Genomic DNA, 25,262 nt, shown 5'->3' with positions numbered 1-25,262 from the left:
AACCGGGAGAGAGTTGAAAAGACGACATGGATGACAGTGGAACAGGTCATATCTATGTCACCCCAGACAGACATTTACTTCATCTATTTACAAACCTGAATCTTCTGTTCTGTGATTGAAGCCTTTTACTTCTTACCCTATGCCTACAAAGAGCTCTTCCCTTCCTCTTTCAAGCAGCCATTTACACATTTGCTAAATGTTGTTAAATATCCTTACCAATCTCTTCTTTACCAAAGTACTCCAACACATGCAGTCTTCCCTTTAGATTTTTTCACTCCCACTGCACTCGTATCAAATTGTCCAGTTGATCTGCATCTTTCAACTGCAGCTCCCAAAATCTGAACTATATCCCAGCTGAGACTGTACTAAGTGCCAAAGAGATGGATCACTTCACAGGTCTCACAGGTGACATGTTCTGGTTTTGCATTGCAAGATGGCTTTGCCTTTTGAAGCAACACAGCATTCCTGACTTAAATTCACCTTGTGAACCACAGTAACCCCCCGATCTTCTCCTATAGGCCTATTTGTACTTATGCAGTTGTTTATTTCTCAAGTTAAATGTATTGCATTTATCCTTTTTTTCCAGGCTGAATCTCCAATTTGTCAACATCATTTTGGCTACCAATGCATCTTCTCTATTTGCCACCTCCCTCAAAAAATCAGATCAGGACTAAACGCTACTTGTAACAAAGTATATGGGGATGCAAAAACTTTGAGATTCTAAATAAGTATTTTTTAAATTGAGCTATGAATCAGGGTCTGAACTACCTTCAAAACAGTTCTCTCTTAGTATCACAGGTGCAGCTCATCTCTGATGAGGTTTCACAGAATAATTAAATCTGGACAGCTTGGGCAAACACCCAAATCTTCAGTTATTCACCTTAGCTGACAACTCTGGCAGACAGTTTAAAGCGTTGTAATTCCTAACACAAGGGGCACATAGTATCTAGGACCACTGCCTGAATATTTGAGATACCCTCTCATTGCTTTATCCACAGTAAGCAAAAATCGTATTAGATAAAGTGCTGCAGTTAGAAAGGACTTTCTCATGTTCTTGTTATTTTAGGCAGCTCTGCTATTGGTACAATTACACTAACAGTTTTGCCGTGTCACTTCTTTAAAATACCCATTCAACTATTTTTGTGCAGTGCTGATGACTAAGCTAATGTCCTGCAACTTATTTCTAACTCTTACTGAACCTCTGAAAAGGGGAACATACAGTGAAGCCAGCACACAGGACATGGGTAGGCAGGATTACAGCATCTATTCTTGTCCTCGGACTTTATACAACTCTTGGAATATCCTTTAAACTATCCGTAGTCTATACTCACCCTCTGTAAAATGACAGTAGTGAGAAGAACACAAAACTCCCGTTTCAGGAGTGGGATGGGCCTCCCAGGAGTGGTGCATTGACAGTTAATTTGGCAGCTCTGAAGGGCTAAAGATGGCATTAGCACTTACATTAGTGATAAATAGATCTTATTCCCATAACATCTGTGCTATAAAATAATCCTCATTTTACAGATTGGGAACTGAAAAGCAGGAAAATTAGGTTACTCAATTCTACCAGCAAGGCTGAAATAGAATCCAGGTTCTGCATCCAAGCCCAGTGCCTTCATGCTAAGACATCTCAAGTAAAATAAAACGACTTAGATTTAAAAATTCCTGATGTTTGCTAATCATCCTATAACAGTACCTAAGACCTCACTAACAGCTTACGGCGTGGAACTACTTTGACTGCTACAGTTTTACTCCTCATCTTAGAGCAATATGATTCTTACTTTACAAAGTTGTTTTTTTCACGTGAGATTTCCCAAATTCACTTTGGTTATCTGTTGCAGATCTGCCTCACAATGTGGGCGCTTCATGAAAAAACATATTCTCTACTCTGAATATCAGCAACATTCAGGGAAGTAAGCTGTGCCAGCCCACTACAAGAGAAAAAAAAATGAGGCGCAAATAGCTTTAGCAGTTGGTTTGCTAAAGCAAGATTGCTGGTACGCTGCGCCACGCTAAGCTATCAAGCTCCTCTAACACAAGCCCATCCAGCAGTAGCTGGGGACAGCACAGCTGTAGGTGCCCGCATTACATGCAAAGTGCCAGCAAAGCAAAAGGCAGGTGCCTGTGGCTGCGCCAGGCATGCAGGGGTAGCACAGAACAGATCAACACAAGTAGATACACTGCGAGTGTCAGACAAGCGTCTGAGGCTGCATCCCAGGGCCTAGAAAGAAAAGAGATTAATGCACTTGAATGCTGTACCTGGCTGCGAGGTTACCATGTGTGGATTTAGATAGTTTTGCCCTGGACACTAATGGAACAGACAATCTGCACACGCGGCTGGCGTGGGTACTCCTGGCGACTTGAAATCTAGCAACTCACTCTGGAAGGAGGATCACAGAGTTATTCAGCTCACAGGGCTTGCCAAAAACTGCAGGAACACCAATTTCTCAAGGTCCTACTAGCAATGGCCTGTAGGATATCGATTTGAAATATCTCAGCGACAAAAAAAAAAAAACAGAACAAACAAAACAAAACCAAAAAAAGCCACACAAAAAAACCCCCCACTAAACCCCAAACAAAAAGGGTTTTGTTTACTGCTTTCAAAGGTAATACTGGTCACAAAAACTTCAGTAGCATCCTAGCAATGCTTTCAAAAAAACGGCCTGACCGTAAGGACAAAATTCACTCTTTCATGAAATCACACCACGTTTTCAACCACTGAGAATAATCATCTGAACTCTGTCAAAACAGGATTTGAACACGCATAGATCTCATGCTGCAATACTGATGAGTTCGAAGTTCTAGAGAGATCCTTGCGTTAAGCATCCATGTTTTAGGTACCATTTTTAAAAAGCACTGTTGCAGGAAGGCTTCAAAAGACTATTTATGTATCTAAATTCCCAGGAATTTCTAGGCTAGAAAATGTCTTGAAAAAGCTGCCATGTAAAAATCAAGGACAAACACTTGCACAAAACAGTGTTCACGTGGGAATGAGCAGCACACCCTTCCAATCACAATATATCATCCCAGGTCTCTGGAGTTTTTTAAGGTGTGAAGCTACAAGTCTCTGAAGCTGAATTCACACACAAAAAAGACATTTTTTTAAAAGTCATCTTTGGTTTAGTGGGAAATTTTCCATGGTTCAGTAGATTTTTAATTATTCACACTCAAGTAACCACACTCCTACTGGAAATCAAAAATATTAATGTACGATACCTTGCTGAGAGTGTACAAGCAACACAGGTCCCTCCCAGAGTATAAGCGGTGCTGGGCTCGGCCTCATCTCAGCTAGCTGCTCCCCTCCTGTGTCTGTCTGCTGAGCTCTCGCAGTTGGTCTCGCACAGACCGAGAGCTGAGCCCTGATTCATGATTTCAGGCTCCAGCCATGGAATGCAGCCATTGAAAACCCAGAACTATTTTTACCCCGAGCAGCCGCAGCATTTCTACCCCATAAAGACTTGTAAAGCTAATGCCTTACCCTAAACACACACACACACACCCTGAACCTAACCAGCTCAGATGCACAATTCCCCGGCATTTCATGTGGTTTTTAAACTGCACAGTTGCTATCAACAGGACAAAGCAGCTCAGCCCCTGGCATTATTGTCAGCCCTCAGAAGTCAGACATTTGATCCCAGTTGTCAAAATTAGAAATTCCTCAGAAATGCTTTGCTCCAGGAGATAAGATTAGCTCACAGCAATGACTGTCTATACAGTTTGTCTTGTACACCACCAAGCTCAGCCTGCATTTACCAAAAATGTAATAACATCTTTAGCTAACTGATAGACTGCAGGCACAAACAGAAATCACTACATGTTGAATTAAATCACTACACATTTTAAGGAAAACCAAAAGCCCAACGCAACCCCCCAAAAATTCACAAAACAGACTACAATGGCTTTTTATATAGAACATCCAGAAATATCACTGAATCCTAGAATGGGTTGGGTTGGAAGGGACCTTAAAGATCATCTATTTTCAACCCCCCTGCCATGGGCAGGGACACCTTCCACTAGACCAGGTCACTCAAAGCCCCATCCAACCTGGCCTTGAACACTTCCAGGGAGAGGCATCCACAACCTCTCTGGGCAACCTGTTCCAGTGCCTCTCCACCCTCATAGTAAAGAATGTCTTCCTTTTATCTAATCTAAATCTACCCTCTCTCAGTTTAAAGCCATTGTCCCTGTCCTATCACTACATACCCATGTAAAAAGTCCCTCTCCAGCTTTCTTGTAGGCCCCCTTCAGGTACTGGAAAGCTGCTATAAGGTCTCCCCAGAGCCTTCTCTCCTCCACGCTGAACAACCCCAACTCTCTCAGCCTGTCCTCAAAAGAGAGCTGTTCCAGCCCTCCAGATCATTTCTGTGGCCCTCCTCTGGACCCACTCCAACAGGTCCATGTCCTGTGCTGAGGGCCCAAGAGCTGGATGTAGCACTCCAGGTGGGGCCTCACCAGAGCACAGGGGCAGAATCACCTTTCTTGACCTGCTGGCCATGCTTCTTCTGATGCAGCCCAGGATACGGGTGGCTTTTTGGCATGCGAGCACACATTGATGGGTCATGTTGAGCTTCTCATTAACAAACACCCCAAAATATGGTATTTAATAAATAGCAACAAATCAGAGCTCGATACCTGAACTAACGTTTCAAGATTATACAGAGAATACTGACCACTAGAAACTTTTACAACTGTGCTGTTCTGAACCTGCAGGATTCTAGGAAGGTACTTCAGAAATAAATAAATTAAAAAAGCAACCTAGTCTTACTGTGGAGGAATAAATAACAATAAAAAAAGAACTAATTGGATTTGTGCATGATCAGCTACAATCAACACAATCTGCAAGCACTTTGGCAAAAAACAGTCCACAAGCAAGTGTGTAGCCCAACATACATAAGGGGTCCAAATTCCCAAGAACCAGCAGACTCACTGACTTAACTTGCTCATATGTTGCTTTAGACAATGAAAAATAACTGTAGGTGTTTCTCAGAAATACGTGGTTAAAACACAAGAGGCATGATACAAAACTGACGGAACTACCGACCACAGTCAATTATTAGTTCTTAACCTGTGCAAGCATGTGGAAGCTTAGGTAAGAATTAACAGCTCAACAGTATCACATCTTATATTAAAACATGGTCCCTGATATCTAGACTTTTCAGGATGATGAAAGAAATAGCATGCAAAATATGAGACTGCCAAGTTCATAGGAAGACAGTTACAATCACCGTTAAGCAGCAGACGCCATAACCTACCAAGCTTCCTAGTGAGTTTTAGGGGCAGCAACCCCTGTAAGGTCCCCTCAAAGAGCAGCTGCAAAGGAACCTAGAGTAAACACCTACACCTAGAGTAACCTTAACACTACATGTAACTTAAAGACAAATTCCTGACCAGATATACCCAAAGCTGCAGCAATTGGCATTCTGGAGATACTCCATTTATGAAAAAGTAACAGAATAATTACAGGAATATTTCTCAGCCCACTCACAACTGAGTACCTCTAGCATCATGTAGACAGACTCTGCAGCTCTGAAGGATCTGGCCCTTTTAGGCAAGACCTTATACTGGGCATCTACCCTTTGTTGTTTCATACTCACAGAGAGTCTATTAAGAAAGCGTTGGGGGGAACACGAGGAAAACAGCAATGAAAAGCCACCTTGAGGAATGAGAAAGCTACAACTTGAGTGTGTAAAAACATGGAACACACCTTAAGTGGGCCAGACCTGACATCAATGACCTAAAGCTCAGAAAAGCTGTTAAACAAATAAAGGAGCAATACAAGCTTGTAATGTCCGGAAGGCTGAGCCACTTTAGCCTAGTGCTGTGGGAAATAAAGCAGAAGAAATGCTGGTGCTGTGAATTCATATCTATGAGACATTATTCCTAGTGAACAGCCTTCTGCTATTTCTGCAATGAGCTGACTCTCCAGAAGTCCCTTTCATTGAGAAATTTCCCTTTCATTTCACCAGAAACCCCGTCAGCTACAAAAAGCCAAGAAAGAGTAAGTCTAGCTAACAAAACCCCTATGCAAATAGCCCCACAGTTTCTATCACTTTTCACCTAAGAATTAGGAAGCACATGTTTCCTACCCACTAAATTATTACCAGTTCAAGAACAGACAGTGCCTCAAATTACTGGCTCTCACAAATAAGAGAAAGTGTAAAGGACTGGTACAAAACCCACTCCTTTCCAGCAGAATATTTAAGGTGGTTCTTGCATACTACCAAACAGAATTCAAAGAGGAGAAAAAACCCTACACTAGTACAAACCTGAGGCTGTCTGACAATACCGTCTGCTTTTAATATGCTATTCAGCAAGCTTCAAACTTTTTGAAAACCAGAAGATGAAGAGCCAATATAACCTCCAGGAATTTTTAACCAGGCTCCTTTGGAGACTGCCAACACCAGATAGGAAATTATTCACCATTCTCCCAGCTAAACTCACTGGTTCATATAGTGATGTTTAGGGATGGTCAGAGGAGTGTCTAAAACTGGCAGTAGCAATATGAGGCCATCTGTGTGGGCCTCAAAATGTCATGATTTATTTCTAAATGAATAGTTTAAAATATTTATTTGCACACTTACTTTTAAAAGCCAATCTTTTCGCCTCTGTCCTTGATTTTATTCCATATGGAAATGGCTTGGGATCAACGGTCAAAAAAAACCCTACACAAAGCACACAAATGGGTTTTAGGTATCAAAAGAAGAAATCAGCAAAAGTAACACATCAGACACCATGACAATTACCAAAGAGGCTTTAATACGTAAGAAAGAAGGAAGGAGAGGAAACAAATGAGAGAAGTAGCAATTTTGGGGTGTCAAATTCCAACAAGTTTTAAAGTTTTTGTTCTCCCAGAAGATCCACGCTACTCCTCTCACTTTTGAGGATTAACACCATGCAAGGCATCTTTTAAGACATTTTCAGGCATAATAAAGAAATCCCAAGTCACTTTTTCATAAATATCCTATATGCTTATAGGAGAAAAGCTATAATGAAACTATCGATTGCTGGTGTTAAACAGTCCATGCAACTGAAGACCAACAGAAAAAAGACTCTGAAACCAATTCATCAATTTTATAGTCTCAATTTTCAGGGAGAACATCAAATTATTATAAATAGCTGTTGCAATGCAGTAACTCAGAGGCATCTCCAGGTCTTTCTGTTACTCTTCAAGAAGTACAGCCAGGCTGTGGATCCTGCTTAAACAGAAAGTAAGGGGAATGACCTGACAGCTGATATTAATTGCTGCCACTTTGTAGCACTGCGCTGGAGAGATTGCACAGGGAGGAGAGGAAAGGAAGAGATTCCTAAAAAAGAGGTGTATTTCTAGCTTAGATCCCAAGCTAACTGCCTGATAAGCCTTTGGCACTTGCATACAGAGGGAAACCAAACACAAAGAGACATGCACAAACATGCCTTAAGTGCTAATGATCATAAATAGTTACCATCACTACCCATCCAAAATGCACATGCATGAGACACACGAACACCTGTACAGCTACCAAGAGCCAGGTTTGCAATCATAGTGCAGGACAGTTGCTAACTACAGGCTTATTTTGCATTCACGTCATTGCAACATTACGCCCAGCGCCATAAGAAGTCTTACCCACTTCGCAGGGGTGAGATGTTTACAGAATCAACCCCACTTAGGAGGCAGAAGCCAAGAACTGACCCACCTGCATTGATGCAACTCCAGACTGCAAACAGGGAAAAGCTCAAGCTGTGGCATTTGCACTTGCTCCTGTTTCAAAGAGGAAATCTGGAAGTAGTGTTTCTCAGCCCCTGCTTAGGGTTTACACTGATGCAGCCATATTGCTTAATGGCTTCTAAGTACAGTCAGGACACTCAAGAATTATCACTATATGCCTTATTTCTTTTATCATTTCCTAAAGCATTTGCTCTGAGCTACCGTTGAAAAAGAACACTGTGCTAATGTTGCTCTGACTCAGAACTGCCTTCCTTCATTAACTCAAGACCATGCAACACAGCAATTTAACATGTAAATTATCTGAATGTATTGCCAAAAAGAGGTGCAACTATTGAAACTGAATGTGCCTGTAACATTAAGGGCACTCGGTTTTGCGTACTAAAGAATTGTCCATCAACAAAATCTGAGTTGCGCGTGTGGTGCTGTTGTGTATGTTAGCAGGAAATTAATTCTACTCTCAACAGAAACACCAAATTCCCTGCAACAGTAAAACGTCACATCAGCAACAGAAAAAGGCAACATTTTGAATTCAGTACTGAAGCCCATCTCACATGTGTTTACCTTGAATTTTGGCTTCCTTTATTGCTGTGTGTTATTTGTCAGATAATGCAAAATGCAGCAAATCAGGAGTTTCTTTCAGAAATTCTTGTAGATACTTCCCCTAAGTTATTTCTTAAATCCCAGCTTGTTTTTTCTCTCTTCATTTCTTCCCTTAGCCCCTGTCTTTATTTCACACTCCTGCATCAAGAGCTAAAATGTCAGCAACCTCTGTAAAAATATATATAAAAATAAGGAATGTCATAGAACCTACTGAAAAAAATAATAATCTCCTGTGTTACTACATTCATGTAACTGCTCCTAGTCCAGTTCCTTGGAATGCAAATTGAGAGGAAATGGAAGACCAAATATAATCATAACAAGACAGTAACATAAATGCTCAGCATTTTAACTTTTCTAAATGGAATCATACACGCAGCATTCAACAGAAAACAAATCAAAAAAACCCTTCTTCCTCATGTAATTCAGTTGTGAACAGTGCATATAAAAAATGTTATTTAGTTTGCATGACTTGTAGCAGGTGCCTTCCTTACTGTAAAGTCTCTTTTTATAACTAGCAGTGGCTATGCTAAAACACTTTTCAGCACTTTTAGGCTTTCCAGAAAGGAAGACATACATTTTTTTGTGTTTGTGAGAATCAGCCATTGATTCAGTGTAGCATTTTCATACTTCAACTGTTCCACAGGCAAAACCAGCAGAATATTTCATATTTACACAGGGGTGCCACACATCTGCAAACCCTAACCATATCCATCATTCTCAATAAGTACGGTAGCATGCAGTTAGCCCAGTATTTTCCAGAGCAGGTTAGAAGACGGAAGACAGCTGTTACTGGGTTAGCTCAAAGCAGCCACTTTTTTGTAGCTTCTAAAACAGGACAGCTAACACCCTCAGTTCTGACCAAAGGGTACCAGAATGGTAGCTGGTGCAAGATGTTCTTCTCTGGGCAAGCTAAATGGTTTATGTACAGCTTAGACATAGGGATCAATAACTGTGATCATTAATCTGGTCATTCATCAGGGATCAGATGAAGCTGTGATCAAAGGAGACAGCTGAACCTTGATTAATCACAGTGGGACATCTTTTATCTGATGTATCAGATCTGGAACAGGTATCTCTCCAAGGGGATAGGTTGGATCCCACTGGTTCCTCAGCAGCACACAGTTTAACACTTAATACCCAAGAAAGAAATCTAAAAGGCATATCCAACATTCAGCAGGACTCTGCAAAAGTCTGATCACCTGGAGATGCGATTCAAGACAGATCCAATAATAGTCAGTTTAGGTGATCAGACAGGCAGCTGCTACATGAAGACACTAGGTCCCTGGAAAAGAGCAGCTAGTGGGAAAGGCAGATATTGGAAGGAGTATCTAAAGGTTAATGTCACTGCACACACACTTTATAGGGCATGACAGCCTTACCTAGACATACACTGTAGCTACCAGCAAAACTGCAGCTTAAATGTTATTTATTCTGACACGTATGTATGTACATGCTTTTGTCTTCCAAGTGTGTACCACCTGCATCAGAGTGTTCTTAGGAGACAATTTCTGAAAGAGCTCATATTACAATTACTCTCCACTGATTTCCACACCCCCCCCCCCCCCCGAAGTTTACTGGTTCTCAGAGATTATCTGTTCTTCTTAGGTGTATCAGCCAGTTAACTAAAACGTAACACCCCTCCCTGTAAACTTCCCTCACATGTCTTTAGTCACCAAAGCTACCAAAACACAATTGCTATGGTGTTAGTTGTAAACACTGTTAGGGCAAACACAGGGTATTAATAAGGTGTTACATACCTAGCTTACTTAAAAGCTTTGGAAAGACCACTGGCTAACAGGCAATAAAATATACATCCAATTTCTTTAGCTTATGCCATCATACACCTTCTCTGCAAAAACGAAATTATTTTCACAGGAGTGCAAGATACTTTATTATGACTATTATATTTCTTCATAACAGTAATCTATGCAGAAGGCTATGGATTCAGAAAGGCACTTCAGCATATACTTAAGTAAGCAACTGAGTAGCCCCATCTCGTACACAAGCCTGCAAAACAAGAGGTGAGGATCAGGAGGCTCTCTGTTGCTGTCTGATGAGGCTAGCCAAGGCTATGCTGCATTTTTTCCTCAGCTGAGACACTCAAAGATAAAAAGCAGGATACTTCCTGGTATACTGACTAACTGCATATGGGAATGCTCCTCTAGACCAAATTGTTCTCTTTAGTATGAGATAACAAGCAACTTCTATCAAGTATTAGCAGTCCACTATTTCTGGGGTGTCCTGCATACTCAGCAACATGCTTTCTACAATTACAAAGATCATAATGCCACCTTAGGTTCTATGCAGTTCTTGGCCTCAGGAGAAATTAATTATTCTTCTCCTTTTACTTCATAATACCCAAAGGTGAAAAGAAAGTAAGATTCCAGCATGTTTCTCCCTCCACTTACAAAGCCCATTAGAGATCAGTGAAAACATGCCAAAGTATGTTTGGCCCCTGTTCCGGAGAAATAAGAAACATAACCAACAATTAATGACAGCCGGAGCCATCCAATGTTAAAGTTTCTGCTACAAATTGAAATCAGGGCTGCAGTGAGGCAAACACATCTTCCCACTGTGTGGATCATAAATAAACAGCATTAATCATTTTGCCACGTGGAATAAAATAGTTCTGTGCATTTTCTGACTACTATTGTTCTATCATTATTACAGAGGCTGGTATTTAAATTTTCCTTGAGTTCTTTGGCATCTAACAAAGATCTTTCAAAAGAAACTTCTGGCCCTGCTTCACAGTTCAGCATTATCTCAGGCACGCTTGATTCCTTGTAAACACTAGTTTTTCCTAAAAGTAGTAATTTGCATCAAAGATGCATCATTGCGCTCAGACTTCAAGCACTGTAGATTGGCACAGCTCCAGCCACTTCTGTGGGACGCCATGGACTAATCCCTGCTGAGGAGTCAGCCTGTGTATTCAAAGGCTATGAGGATTGTTATGCTCATAGAGTTTGCATCACACCAGTAACCAAACTTAGCAATCCACAGGCATACACTGGATCAAGTGTTTCTTGGGAGAGTTAGACACATAAAAATGACAACAAATGAGCATGGGAGCAACGTCAAGGTGCTGAGTAAAGAATGTGAGTGGATTTCATAAACACTGCCTACCTTTTTCTCTGGCACAGATGAAGACTCGCTGTCAAGATTTTCTATTAAACATTTACAACACTAAGATCTGAATGTGCTGGAAATAACCCAGTGCAATGCATTGGAAAATTGTTAAGCCATAATCATTTTAGCTAAGAACATCGTATTTATGACAGCTCCACCATTTTCATTACAACTTTGGCAAACATGGAAAGCTTTTTACTCCCCATTTAACAGCTATTTTTGTCAAGGCCAGCATCGCTATTAATACTGCAGTATTAGAGGCTCTCGCTGCATTTTAATCTGAACGAGTCTTCTTTTTCATTTTAGGCAGAAGAAAAGTGTTGTGACCTACCAGTTTGTCTGGATGCTGCTGCTGCTCTGAGCGTACAGAGGGCACCCGTCTGCATCCAGAAGGGCAGCACAAGAACAAAGCAAATCTATCTGTGGTATTTAATTCACGGATTTTGTCTCAAGGCAAGAGAGTATCCAACCAGGGAAATGAATCTGGGGAAACCAAAAGGCAGAAAATACAACAATCCCTGACTAATGTGACACATCTGCTGAAAAAAAGACCTTAAGTGGAACCCAAGGTACTGGAGCTCCTGTTGCTGCCTGTCTCTAACTTCTTACCTGCAACCACCATTTAAACAGCATCTCTTAACCCAGAGATCCACCTGACAAGCAGGCCGCACAGTTTTAAGGTTTCCAGAGCCTGAGCTTTGTTAACCATGGTAAAAAATTTAGTGTCAAGGTTGGTACCTCCAGTATGTCTGCTGGGGACCCTTAAATGACAACGTGACAATATCGATGCAGCACACAAAAGGATGCTCCGGCATAGTAAACAAAACTTAAATACCTTAAAAGGAAGGATAAAAGCTAACTCAAACAGCAGTTGTTCATTTCTGCCCAGCTAGAAATTATTGGTGACGTTCATGTTTAAGGCATGAGTCATCTTTCTTTCAATTTGCCTCTACTTATTCCCTTGTTCCCCCTTCTCACATTCTTCAGTAGCTCCAAGTAGCAACTTTGTAATAATATATCCATAGCTGATGTGCATACATCTCTTTAGCCTGCCTAACACACACATAACACAATACTACAAAGCCTAACAATACAACCAGTTTTAAGATTCCCAACACAGTATTAAGCCTGGAAACAGGCTCTTCATTCTATAGTCAGAGACATTACCAGCCATAAGACTATGGTTATCCCACTATGTTCTCAGAATTGGCAACAGCCAATGCATACTACTTTTTTTTCTTTTTTTAAACTACAATTCATGAAAATCCAAGCTTTCCCCATAAATTAATCTGAAATATTTCAGATACGTAGTTAACACAGGCATACTTTGGTAAGACAAGATTTCATGTAACCTGCAGCTCTTACTATATGGGAAGCATTAATTTTCAGATGCTCACCTGCCTTTGTAAATGTTTTTAAGGAGACGCCTTTCCACCATCCTGGCATACCGCAGTAAAAAGAGTTCTAATAATTATTCATTACCCCAAACAAGCAACAAGAAGAAAATTTCAACATCAAGACAGAGCTAGAATGGCAGACATTGTCAAAGGGAAGAGAAAATATTCACCTCTGCTTCTGCTGCTTGCTTATGCCTTGCAATATGTTCTATGCAAACCTCTGTAAAAGGACAGAGGGAAAATAAAAGTAACTTTAAGACATCAAACGATATGCCACAAGAAAATTTCAGACAAGTCTGAATATACATTTAAGTTTTGATCACCTGAATATCTACACTGATGTGAAGAGTACTTAAAAGTTATGGCCATTTGGACCCAGTCTCCAATTTGAATTTGTGTATCAAATACTGCATTTCCACTTCTGTTTAAGAATAATTGCAATGACGTCCTCTGCTGTGTGCTACAGCTGTAAACAGCTATAGCTTACACCTCAGAGTAAGGTAGGGGAGTCAATGCCTTCCTGCCTAATGCAGAGGGTGAGAGACACCAAAAGCCATCATCTTTTATGAAGTGCATTTATTTTGGAGACTTACTTCATAGGCCAAACCCTGGGCTTGAAAGCCTCTTTGGCAAAAAACCCTTCTTTCTCCATGAGCTGAATGACAGTAATCCCAAATCAAGGGAACTGAGACAAGATCATGGAAGCATAGAATCATGTAGGTTGGAAAAGGCCATTAATACCATTGAGCCCAACCATTAACCTAGCACTGCCAAGTCCACCACTAAACCACATCCCTAAGCACCATGTCTACACACCTTTTAAATACCTCCAGGGATGGTGACTCAACCACTTCCCCAGGCAGCCTGTTCCAATGCTTGACAACCTTTTTGGTGAAGAAGTTTTTCCTAATATCCAGTCTAAACCTCCCCTAATGCAGCTAGAAGCCATTTCCTCTCATCCTATCACTTGTTACTTGGGAGACAAGACCAACACTCACCTCGCTACAACCTCCTTTCAGGTAGCTGTAGAGAGAGATACGGTCTCCCCTCAGCCTCCTCTTCTGCAGGCTAAACCACCCCAGCTCCCTCAGCCACTCCTCAGAAGACTTGTGCTCCAGACCCTTCACCAGCTTCGCTGCCCTTCTCTGGACACGCTCCAGCACCTCAACATCCCTCTTGTACTGAGGGGCCCAAAACTGCATACAATATTCAAGGTGTGGCCTCACCATTGCTGAGTATAGGGGCATGATCACTTCCCTGCTCCTGCTGGCCACACTATTCCTGATACAAGCCAGGATGCCGTTTGACCTTCTTGGCCACCTGCAGATGCTGCCAGCTCACATTTGGCTGGCTGGCTCCCCTCCTTTGGGAAATCCTGGTCCCACTGCAGCCCACCTTCCTGGTGTCTTCAAATTGAGTTTCCAGGAACCTTGTCTTCTTAAAGTGCAGGAAGCTTTCCTAACCATAGGCCTTAGATACACCTACATATATCACACAAAACAGAGAAAGGGCCTGAAAACCTGTGAGGGGAAACAGCTTGAATGATGTTTCCTTTCACAGAAGTGTTCCTGAGCATGTCTGGGGCTTGGACTCTTGTTTTTACTCCAATAAGTTATCTTCAGTGGTAAAAAAAGTGCCATATTGAAACAAACTGTGTCATATGATCCTCCTAGTGGATGAGGAAAAGGCTGTGGATGTTGTTTACCTGGACTTTAGTAAAGCCTTTGACTCCATTCCCACAGCATTCTTCTGGAGAAACTGGCTGTTCTTAGCTTGGACGGGCGTACTCTTCACTGGGTAAAAAACTGGCTGGATGGTCAGGCCCAGAGTTGTGGTGAATGGAGTTTAATCCAGCTGGTGGCCAGTCACGAGCAGGGTTCCCCAGGGCTCAGTTTTGGGACCAGTCTTGTTTAGCATCTTTGTCAATGATCTGGACAACAGGATTGAATGTACCCTTAGTAAGTTTGCTAATGACACCAAGTTGGGCAGGAATGTTGATCTGCTGGAGGGTAGAAAGGGTCTATGGAGGGATCTGGGCAGGCTGGATCGATGGGCAGGGGCCAACTGTATGACATTCAACAAGGCTCAGTGCTGGGTCTTACACTTTGGTCACAACAACCCTATGCAACGCTACAGGCTTGGGGAAGTGTGGCTGGAAAGCTGCCTGGTGGAAAAGGACCTGAGAGTGGCCTCCAGGAGAAGCCACTGCACCTTCAACTTCTGCTAAGCTGGTCCAGGTTGTCCACATTAAGCACAGTTTAGCTAATAGATTCCCAGCTCCAGCCTACTGCTATCTCACATCCACCTCTGAACAGGGAATACAAACCTTATATAACTCAGCAGGGCACACAGGTGTCTTGCTCCACAAATATCACAGCAGCAGGGGTCACTCAGCCAGAAAACATGAAGAACCAGCTTTCTCAGGAGAGAAGCTTCCCACTTCTTTATTCCCACAAACAATAAAAGTTGCTGATAAAGCTGAGGAAAATGGTCAGAGTTCTGCATGAAATACAGCCTGGTATGTAATTAGCAAAGGGGAAAAAAAAGCATTCAAACCAGCCCAGCCACCTCCAGCAACCTTCCAGCAAGAGGTATGTAGAGTAAGGCCTGGCCTTCTTTTCAGCCTAGATGATTCAAGGTTTCCTATGTTTCTAGAAGTGCAAATTTCTCTTACCAGCCATAAATTCCTTTAAAGGAGTGCTGACTATTAAAGAAACAATCTGTCACAATGCAGGGTTTTATTTTACTTGTTAATGCATTGATATACATATATATATACACACACACAAGAATGAAAAGCATATTTTGACATTTAAAGCCATCCTAGCTTGTCTGTGCCATACAGCCCAAGCTGTCAGGAGAAATGTGGGTGTGCTGCAAAGTTTTTAGATAACAACAACTTCTAATTAAGAGATGAATTTGAATTTTTACCAAATTAGAGCATGCACAGCTTCTCTCACACAAACACAAAAATGAAAAACATTTGGCTAACACTCGTTCTTCTGGCCACTCACTTCCTCAAAGCTGCAACTGTGACTAACTGCAGGCTTTTCTTCTCCAGAACAGCCGCCTATTTTGGAGGCTAAAGCACCAGTCTGAGATACAGATGATTATGGTTCAAACCCTGGCTCTGAGACAAGCCACTTCTCTAACTTTGGGTAAATCATTTAACTGACAGTTACTCTGCTTCCAATCTAATCTGTAAAGTCAGGATAATCCTATTTCCTTGTTTTACACTTTCGGAATACAGTAGGATACTTTGGATGCCAGAAATTATCTTGGGCAGCACATAGTGCTCTGGAGGCTAATTTCACCATCCACAAAGAGTAACTGACATTTTTCTAAGCTCCCTGCGCTTCTGTGGGACTTCTAGTGATGTGCTTTCTTCTCACCTGCTAAGATGACCATCATGAATGGATGGGTCTAATCTTAAGAATTATCAGTGTAGGTATTAATACCCTTACCAAACTTGTATAAAACTTCTACAGAAGGAAACTGTGGACCTTTCTTTCAAGGCATGTTCTCCAAGGATGCAAGATGGAAGAGGAACACAGTTCTGTCATATTGATTAGAGACCATGTACTGCAACCATATTTCTTAAACTGGAAGCATGATGTACATGTCTGATGAGAGTAAGATAAGAGGAGCATTTGAGAAACATCAAGATAATCCCATGCCCATACAGCTGCAAGAATATAATGGCTGGCAAGGGTAGTTATCACTTGCCTGCATCCCCCCTACCGATAGCATCTGCAGGACCTGCATAGCTATGGACCATTCCACTCCCTGCAACGGGAAGGAGAGGAATATTGCTAGCTGCGGCCATGACTGAGTATTCCTGTCAGCTATCGTCATCTCCAGGAGCAGCTTAGTTAGTGGGGGAAGTGTACAAACAGTCCTTCAGGTTAATTGCTGCATAATGGAGCAATCGGAGGGGAAAAGCAACTACAGCCATGTCCTCCTCCTCTATTTCATCTCCTCCTTTCTTCGTCATGGAAAAGACAGAAAAGTAGTTGCTCCTTCCTTTTGCTCTTTCTCTCCTTTCCTTCTCTCTTTTGTATCATTTATCTTGAGAACAGCTGGTCATATATAAGTAAGAGTGAGGTCAAAGCTGTTACAAAAAAGATTGATTTGACCCAGATATGTTTTGAGAAGTACTGTGTAACCAGTATGTCTGTGAAAAGTACAAGGGAAGACCAAAGACATTTATAATGGTTCTTTCCCACAGGGACACCTACAAGAGAAACATTTCCTTTGCCCCCCCCAATCTCTCCCCTCTTTCTGAAAACCAGAAGTGTGATGCACATCTTGATACTAGAAGGGCGAACAAATGGTACATTTCGGTCCCAAGATATTGTCAGCATACAGAATAAAGAGTGACAACCACACCAAATGCATAATTACTGGGGAACTGATTTCCCCATATAAAGGAAAAGATACTTTGTCCAAAGCAATTCCCTCCAAGAATTTATATGGACATAGGCAACTTCTGCAGCCTCACCCACAAACTACAGAGTTTCGTCAAGTGGGATTCTGTGGGGTGTCTGGTTTTGTGGGTGGGTTGTTCTTTTTTCTTGCTGTTGTTCGGTCAGTTGGGTTTTTTGGTTTTTGGGGTGGTTTGGTTTTTTTTTGGGGGGGGGTGTTTTGTTTTTTTACAGATGACATTTACTGATACTTACACCTTACAGTGTTACAAAAATAGTACAAGAGGTGCAGGGATTAGGGTTTTAAATGCATGCTTCAGTACTTGCAATAAACTGACTCCTGAATCAGGTGGTTCACAGGGCTTAGGATGCTGGCAGAAATCCCCTAAAGGAATTAAATAGCGCTACAGGAAATTCATCCATCAGTTGTTCTGCTATTTTTCTAAGGGCACTATGAGGCTGTCCTAAGTCCCTGCTCCTTGATTAACTTCCCTGTGCTGCAACTTTGCACCTTAAGTACGCATGTATAAATGTCTGCGGGTCCATGTGATAAACTGGGTCACTTAAAGATCAAAAGACCCTTCCCTTTTCTGCCATGTTTCTGACTCTCCATCATTTTGATGCTTTAGTTTCATGGTACAGCCCCATTTACAGTCACATTGATGCAACTGGTAGGGTAGCAAACAGCAGTGTAGGGCAGGTAAGTGCTCAGGTTGGCTTCTTTGCCAATACCAGTATTTATAACAGCTTTTAGAATTCAGAGTTGTCTGAAGTCATGTGGATACAGTGACATTTTTGTAAATCAGGAGCCACAGATAGCCACAGTTAGACAGAGCCACTCTCTAACCTGCAGACAGTGATTTCATCCTAGAGAAACTACAGCATTTTCAGGAGAGGTGATTTTCACCTCACAAACTTTGCAGCTGGAGAAGAAAAAACTTAGAAAAGGTCTGGACAGTGACGGCAGCATGTCAAGAAGCCTCCTCTTGATTCCCTTTAAGCTAGCAGAAAACAACAAAGCTCTCTTTTTGTCAGCCTTAAGTTGTCTCATGGCAAATTAGCTCTCATGAAGAGAAAAGTAAGACAAAATACCCATGGAGGGATGGGGGGATTTTTTTTTTACAATGGCTTTTGTTCCATGCAGCAATATGGAAATGCAAGATAAGGGTTTCTATTACCCAGAGGCTATGGGGTACATTGCACTCGGAGCACATACGTAAGTCCCATCAATGCTAACAGGCGCTGAGCATGCTCAGCAAGAGCAGAACAAAGTCACTGCATTTTCACAGAGGTGTTTATGGACAGGAAACACTTGCTATCTACATGTCTTCAGGGACAGTCCATACTGCATTCACTTAGAGAAAATAAAATGGCACAGAAACACAGGTGCTGATTAGCTGAAACCTCTGATATTATACCATCATTCAACAAGTCCCCGTTTGTATCACTATTAATACAATGCCTCAGTTGGCCCATCTGATGACAGCAAACTGACTGTACTGAGGCAATGAAAATTTTAGTTAAATCTCTGCAAAACATACCGTAAAAAGGACAACAGCAGCCAAGTAAGTAATCTAACTTGTACCAGTGATAATGCACAAGGGAGTGCAAAACTGGGTGAGAAGAACCAGGAGCATGTGTCTCCTGGGGCACAGGACAAGCATTCTCGGCTAAGGCATGAGTGCATGCCTACAATACCAGAAAGGCATGGAATAATTCCTGGATGGCTAAGAGCTTCATGTGGCATTTGCAGCAGCTCAGCCTGTCCCATGCAATGTTTGATGCATGACATCAGGAAGACGCTTCTCTCGCCCTGCCTTAGCCCTCAGGATCTCACATACATGTCCATCATGCCTTCCAAACACCAGAATAAATGTATTTTAAAAGCACCCGGAGTTAGACATACATTCACTCAAACAGGTCACAAAAAATAGTCAAACTTATAGGTCCAATTTCTCATTAAATGTGCATTGTAGACCATCAGGTTATATGACTAGTCCAATGTGACTATCTCATTTACAGTTCATGTAATTAATTTTCTTGTTCAGGGGATCATTCATCATCGCATGAAGAGGGTCGTCTCCTCTAACCAACTCTGTTTATAGGGGTGATCTCTTCTTGTTCTCAGACCTCCCCTGCAACCAACCTCTTCTCCTAGCTCTTCCTTTCACAATACAAATAAACCTCAAATATGGTTTAGTCCCTCCCATCTTGAAAAAGCCACGCCAAAACACATAAGCTGCTCTCAGATCACTACAGTAATTATCTAGCATTCCTTTCAGACAAATCCAGCCTAGAAACATCTCATTTATGGTCTTACAATCAATGGGAACGACTTCTAACAATACCTTTACAGCTTCTTAGATAGGCTCTTCAGTAGCTTTGGCCATGGTCCAGCTGTGCTGTTTCTTTTCATGGCTTCAGAGACACTATTCCCTGAATCCTTCTCCTCATTCTTCTGAGTGCTTCCTCAGTGTATCCTCTACCGAACTCCCCTCATGCTCCACACCTTTGGGTTTTCTTCTATAGTTCTACTTGCCTCGGTACTTTTTGTTGCCTTCCATATTTCATCTCATTTGTAAACACAGATTCAGCTATCCTGATGACTTACAAAATGACACGACTTCTGTTCAAATGAGAATCTCAGCTGGTTTTCCTGTATTTTTATGTCTGTGTTCAGCAATTACCACAAACTCATCATGGCTAAAGCAGGTATTTAATTTTCTTCCCAAGACTCTCCTGACCTGTGAACAACAGCAGCATCTTCCTGTTGTACCAGCCCATAACTTGGATATCATCTTCATCTTGTAGCTCACACTCAGTTCTTGTATCTTGTATCTTGTATCTTGTATCTAAGCTATATCTCAGCCTGGCAGACGGTTTCCACATAGTGTCACCACAGGCGATCCATAGCATCCTCTCATCTGCAGAGATAAAACTCTCTTGACAAACAGAATCTTGTTCCACAGCTATTTATCCAAAATGCTGCTTTAAAGACCATTTTCCTAGACCACCCCCTTTGGCAACGTTATTACTTTCTACGCAAGCATCTCCTCATTTCCTTCCCTCCTTCACATCAATAAGAAGTTATGTATCATCGCTAGGTTTTCCACAGTTCACCCATAAGTCTCTATCACCTCTTCTTCAATATCAAAAGATCAATTTCTACCCCTGTTGTAGCCCCAGGGAGTCTATCAGCTCCAGTCCAGAGCCTGAAAATGCTTTATAGCCCACAGGTAGATTCTAGCTCTGCTGAAGTTTGTGGAACACAGGGGCAAAGATTTTGTCTTACAAACAATTTCTGAAATCAGTGAAATTATTTGCAGTATGTAAAGTCAAGCATGTACCTCAAGCAAGGTCTACTTCAGAAATGGTTTGCTGGTATCATTATGCGAGTACAACCCATCTTGGCACAACTGAAACAGCTAATTCTGTCATAGGCACAGCTTACAGCTATGACGTTGTCTTTTGTTGGTGTGGTTTATATTAGTGTGTAGAATTTTTTTAAAGAGTCAAACAATTCTTTCAGCAAAAGCATTTCTGGCAATAGAAATGCTACGGTGTTAAGGCTGCTATTAGTATAGAAAATTCTAATAAACAAGCAAACAAACAAATCACAACAAAACTCACTCAATCCAAGAAACCTTTCTGACATAAACTCATCTAAGCTTTTTCTAGGACTGGGACATGGATATGAAGAAAACCAGCCAACCTGTAAAAGCTAAACCAAACATACCTATGTATGATCTATATATGTATGCAGATATATATTGATCTAAAAAATACATAGTTTTTCTTGAAAAGTATTTATTTCTGCTGCCGAAATTGAAAAATTGACAGCCCAAGAAAAAAAAACTCATATAGCTTCAGTGTAGACTGTGATTCTTCATCCTGTTGCAGAAATACATGTAAATCAGGACATTAAAAGATACATCTAGGATTAAACTACTTAGACATGACATCATCCTTTGGCTTCTCCTGGGACTATCTGGAAGAGAGATGATATCACTTAATGCTTATTGCCAGAATTACTCTTACAGATATGGCACCAGTGATGGTATATATGTAACAATGATGTAGAAGTGTCCAATTCATCAGTTAGACACCAGCATTAGATCTCTCCAATGCCAAGGATATGAAAAGAAGTCACAGTGGTTTTATAGTGCTCTATTGTTAAAAGTTTTAGATGCAAAACATTGTAATTGATGGACCAAAAATACCAAACTTAATGCTTACACTAAAAGTTTAGCTCTGAGTTGGTAAGTAGGATCACTGTGCTTGTTTCCATTATGTTATACTTATTTTACAGCACTGCATTGTTACTGAATTCATTAGAATTATGTTAGTATAAAAATTTTATTATGTACTAAAAGGATAAGAATATATTTACTTTTTCCTGGCTGAACCAAGAAATCATTGGGAGACAATATAGAATCATAGACTCACTAAGGTTGGGAAAGACCTCTAGGATCATCAAGTCTAACTGTCAATTTTGAAGCTACTTTTAAAAAAATCAAAGCTCCTCTTTAGAAGCATTTCCTCTGTCTACTAAAATCTCCAGTCTGCACATAAACCAGTGTAGCTGTTGAACTTACAAGAAACATTTTGCATCATGTATATGAGGCAGTGGGAGGGGCAGAAAAACTACAGAATGATTTAGTGCTGCTCCAAAACCAAAAAGCATGGCTGTTACGCTCTTCAAAGGAGCAGAAATCTGAGGTTTCTGGAAGTGAGACAATCATATAACTAAATGTAGATCAGCATCTCCTAATGAGAACTCAGAAAACAGATGTTGCTGATAGCACATTCACAGCATTTTATGCTTTCTAATGCATGAAGGACATGAGTGGCAGAGTGTGTGCGTGTATTTCTATAGCATTGCTTTTTGAAGGCTTTGCAGTTACTTATTGTCTGATATTTATCTTATTCCTACAGAGAAGCTCTACCTAAGGGTAAAGTTTTTTTCTTCTACAATTTAATAGCATTTCTATGTTCCTGAAAAGCTGGCAAATACACATTTACATTCACTAAATGCATATGTGTTTCTTTACCTACATTAATGCAAACTTTATCTATTCTTCTTCCACAATTCATTGTAAATATTCAAGGCTTCAACAATTACTATTCAGCCCTTAAGTCCAATACACACAAAAGGAGGGTACTCTACCCCCCAGGAGCCTAGGAATAACGCTGTATACTTCATAGAGGACAATCTTTCATTGCAGCAATTCTCACAGCTTTACAAACACCCGTGACGTCCAGCAGCTGTTTATTAACATTTTAAGACAGAAGAAAGGAGTCACTTGTGACTCAAGGGTACAAGTCCTAGCTCTCAGCTTCTCAAGTAATGGATCAGATCAGCTCCTAGAAATGATTAGTTCCATTTATTCTGCAAAGCCCAATGCTGCTGCACATCAGAAAATCAAGACGGCTTTGTACAGCCTTGTGGGCCGTACCCATTTTTAAGCCTCATGAAATTAAAGAACCTCCTCTATTTCACCGCAATTTCTTTATGTCTGCATAAAAAACATATCACTGAACTTTACATGCCTCTTCCTGGATTTGTAAATACCTTAGCAGCTGTAGACTGGCACTTTTCCTCTGGAATGTATGCTGAAGGCAGAAAGCCCCAAGACAAATAACCCAACAGGGCCTTACTTGCCCCTGTATAAATATACATATCCCAACTGGCACAACAAGCTTATTCCTTTCTAACTTTCACCCGCATGCATCCACTCTCACACGCATATTTTTTTATTGTGACTGCTTCAAGTCATGCTCTGCAACTGTCTCCTTTGCTCAGATCTCTCCTGTTACGGTGGATAACAGTAGCAGTGCTGCTGTTCTCTACTCCCAAATCCAGCACCCTTCAGGCAAATAACAGGAGGACATTTTTTAAACGCATCCTGGGGACATCACCAATGAGCACAGCATGACTAATTACAGTGATTAGACTAATAGCAGAATATTATAATCTCATTTAAACAACAGGACATCTGTCACATCCTACACATGGGGAAAGGTCCACTTCCTATCCCCTGTGCTGCTGTTTACCTGCCCTACACAGCTTGTGCCCTGGCACTTCTGCCTGCAAGCACTTCCTTGGCAGAGAAGACAGAACCGCTGCTGTGAGGCCAGGGTGCTGCCAGACAGGCTGTTGAGTAGGTCGCAACTATCAGATGCACCATCCACAGTAAGGTTTGAACCAGCATCTCCTCTGAAACTCCATGGAAGACCCACTGAAGCCCCAGAAGGATGCAATACAATGCTGGCAAATAGAATTAAGCACATTTGCTTCTTCTGCCACATGCTTCCCTATACATTCCCTCCATGTAGCTATCTTCCCCGCTCCTTTAGGGCGGCCATGCTGCTTTCAAATGTTAATTCTGCTCCAGGCAGTTCAGCTTCTCCTATTTCTGCCTGAGCCCATTCTTGCAGAAACCCTCTTAAATATAAAGGCTTCCCAAAACTTCCACTCACCATCCACTTTCTTTCCTTTTTTTCATCATCTTGCTCCCATTCTGATTTCTTCCTTTACTCTGCCTGGATCTCTGTGAATCTCTCTGACTCATCCCAGTTGTCCAACATGTCATGGGCTGTCTCACACTCACATACTCCTCTGAAGTCAGACAATGGCTAAACTGAATATCCGTGTCTGACATCTCCTAATGGCTCTGGCACTTAAAATTAGGAGAAATACATGTTTAGTATCAGCCAGCTCCCAGATGGTGGTAAGGCAATTGTGTTCAAATCAAAACTATTGGGTCTGTTAAAGCCCATTCAGCCACCTTTTTTCTTACAGATATGCTGTGCCCACACACAGATCCCTCTGGGATTTTCCTGCTTTCCTTGATGAATCTCAGGTTTCTGCTGGTTATCATTTTCCCTGATAAAAATGATTGACCCAGCGTGCCCCACTGGGTAGTTTCCCATTCCAGTACACGACACTGCTCACAGCTTCCACATGAGCCCCAGACTTTAAATGCAAGCCTGAGACCTGTTTTCAGTGCATCATTGCACTTACTGAGTCTCATTCTTGCCATTTCTGTAATAAATGCAAGTGCAAAAACTACAGAAGGGTTTTACAACTTTGCTTTGTAGTCTCACTTTAGCAGTGTGCTAACTTTGCATGTTTACACTGTTTATTTCATGCCGGGTTGGAAGAAAGAGTCATGAGTAAAAGTGAAATTATACGTTCCCAGAGGGACCTTCTTTTGCTTATTACCTCCCTCTTTCAATGCATGTATTAGAGCTTCTGAATTAACAGTGGCAGATGCAGGCAAAGAAAGAAAATTTTAATTTTGCAGATAATAATGGATTACAATACATTAACATTACTGTAAAATGCACAAAGTGGAAGCACTCAAGGGATGTAGGAGCAATTAATGTAGTTCGTTTATTTACTTAACTCTGACACACTGCTAGGGCATTCAGAAGCAACTGCAATTGTGTTTACACAAGCAGAGCTATAAGGCTTCTTCAATATCACAGACAAATACCCTGTTCAGGATTCAGGTGGACATCAGCTGCTTCAGGCAGAGAGAAATATGAAAATGTATACTGAAATAGCAACTTTAAACACAACTTTAAAAGCAGATCTTCTCCATTAAAGGAGTGGGCAGGGGTGAGTCATTAATAAGGACATGGTATAAAGACAGTTCTCAGCTCTCAAGAGCTCCATTTGTTTATTATATGCTTGTATCACTGTAAAACAAGAATTTTCAGGAAGAAACAAGCTAAAGGTAGGCACAGATACCTGCTCAAGTTAAAATAGATATATAAAAATAAGTGTGTAATTACAAGGGAAAAAAACAAATCCAAACACTCAAAACCAAAGCTACCATTAGGGTTGGAAATTTTCAGGAGCAGTGGAAAAATCAGCAAATGCCTCATTTAAATGCAATGTTGGTATGTAACTCATACAGCCACCTCCTGTGTATTTCTAGTACCGATCAAAAGCCCTAACTCCTGCACTTTGAATACGGCCACAGCCTATGCATTGGAAACAAA

At 41.3% G+C, this 25,262-nt stretch overlaps 1 protein-coding gene across 12 annotated transcripts in view; it reads right to left on the bottom strand.

Moving 5' to 3' along the window:
* The window catches only part of TSPAN4 (tetraspanin 4), a 462,762-nt gene that overhangs the window by 257,636 nt on the left and 179,864 nt on the right, over positions 1–25,262 (bottom strand). The window contains exon 1 of one of the 12 annotated variants that reach the window (XM_064452445.1): positions 3,217–3,235. The exons of the other annotated variants lie outside the window; for them this stretch is intronic. The gene's annotated coding sequence lies outside the window, so the exon portion shown is untranslated. Of the gene's footprint in view, positions 1–3,216; positions 3,236–25,262 lie in introns of those variants that run through there. 12 annotated transcript variants of the gene reach the window in all.

This window comes from Phalacrocorax carbo, chromosome 5 (genome assembly GCF_963921805.1).
Source record: "Phalacrocorax carbo chromosome 5, bPhaCar2.1, whole genome shotgun sequence".
Classification (NCBI taxonomy): Eukaryota; Metazoa; Chordata; class Aves; order Suliformes; family Phalacrocoracidae; genus Phalacrocorax; species Phalacrocorax carbo.
Note: the sequence above shows the minus strand (reverse complement) of the source record. Positions and strands in the feature narration are given on the sequence as shown.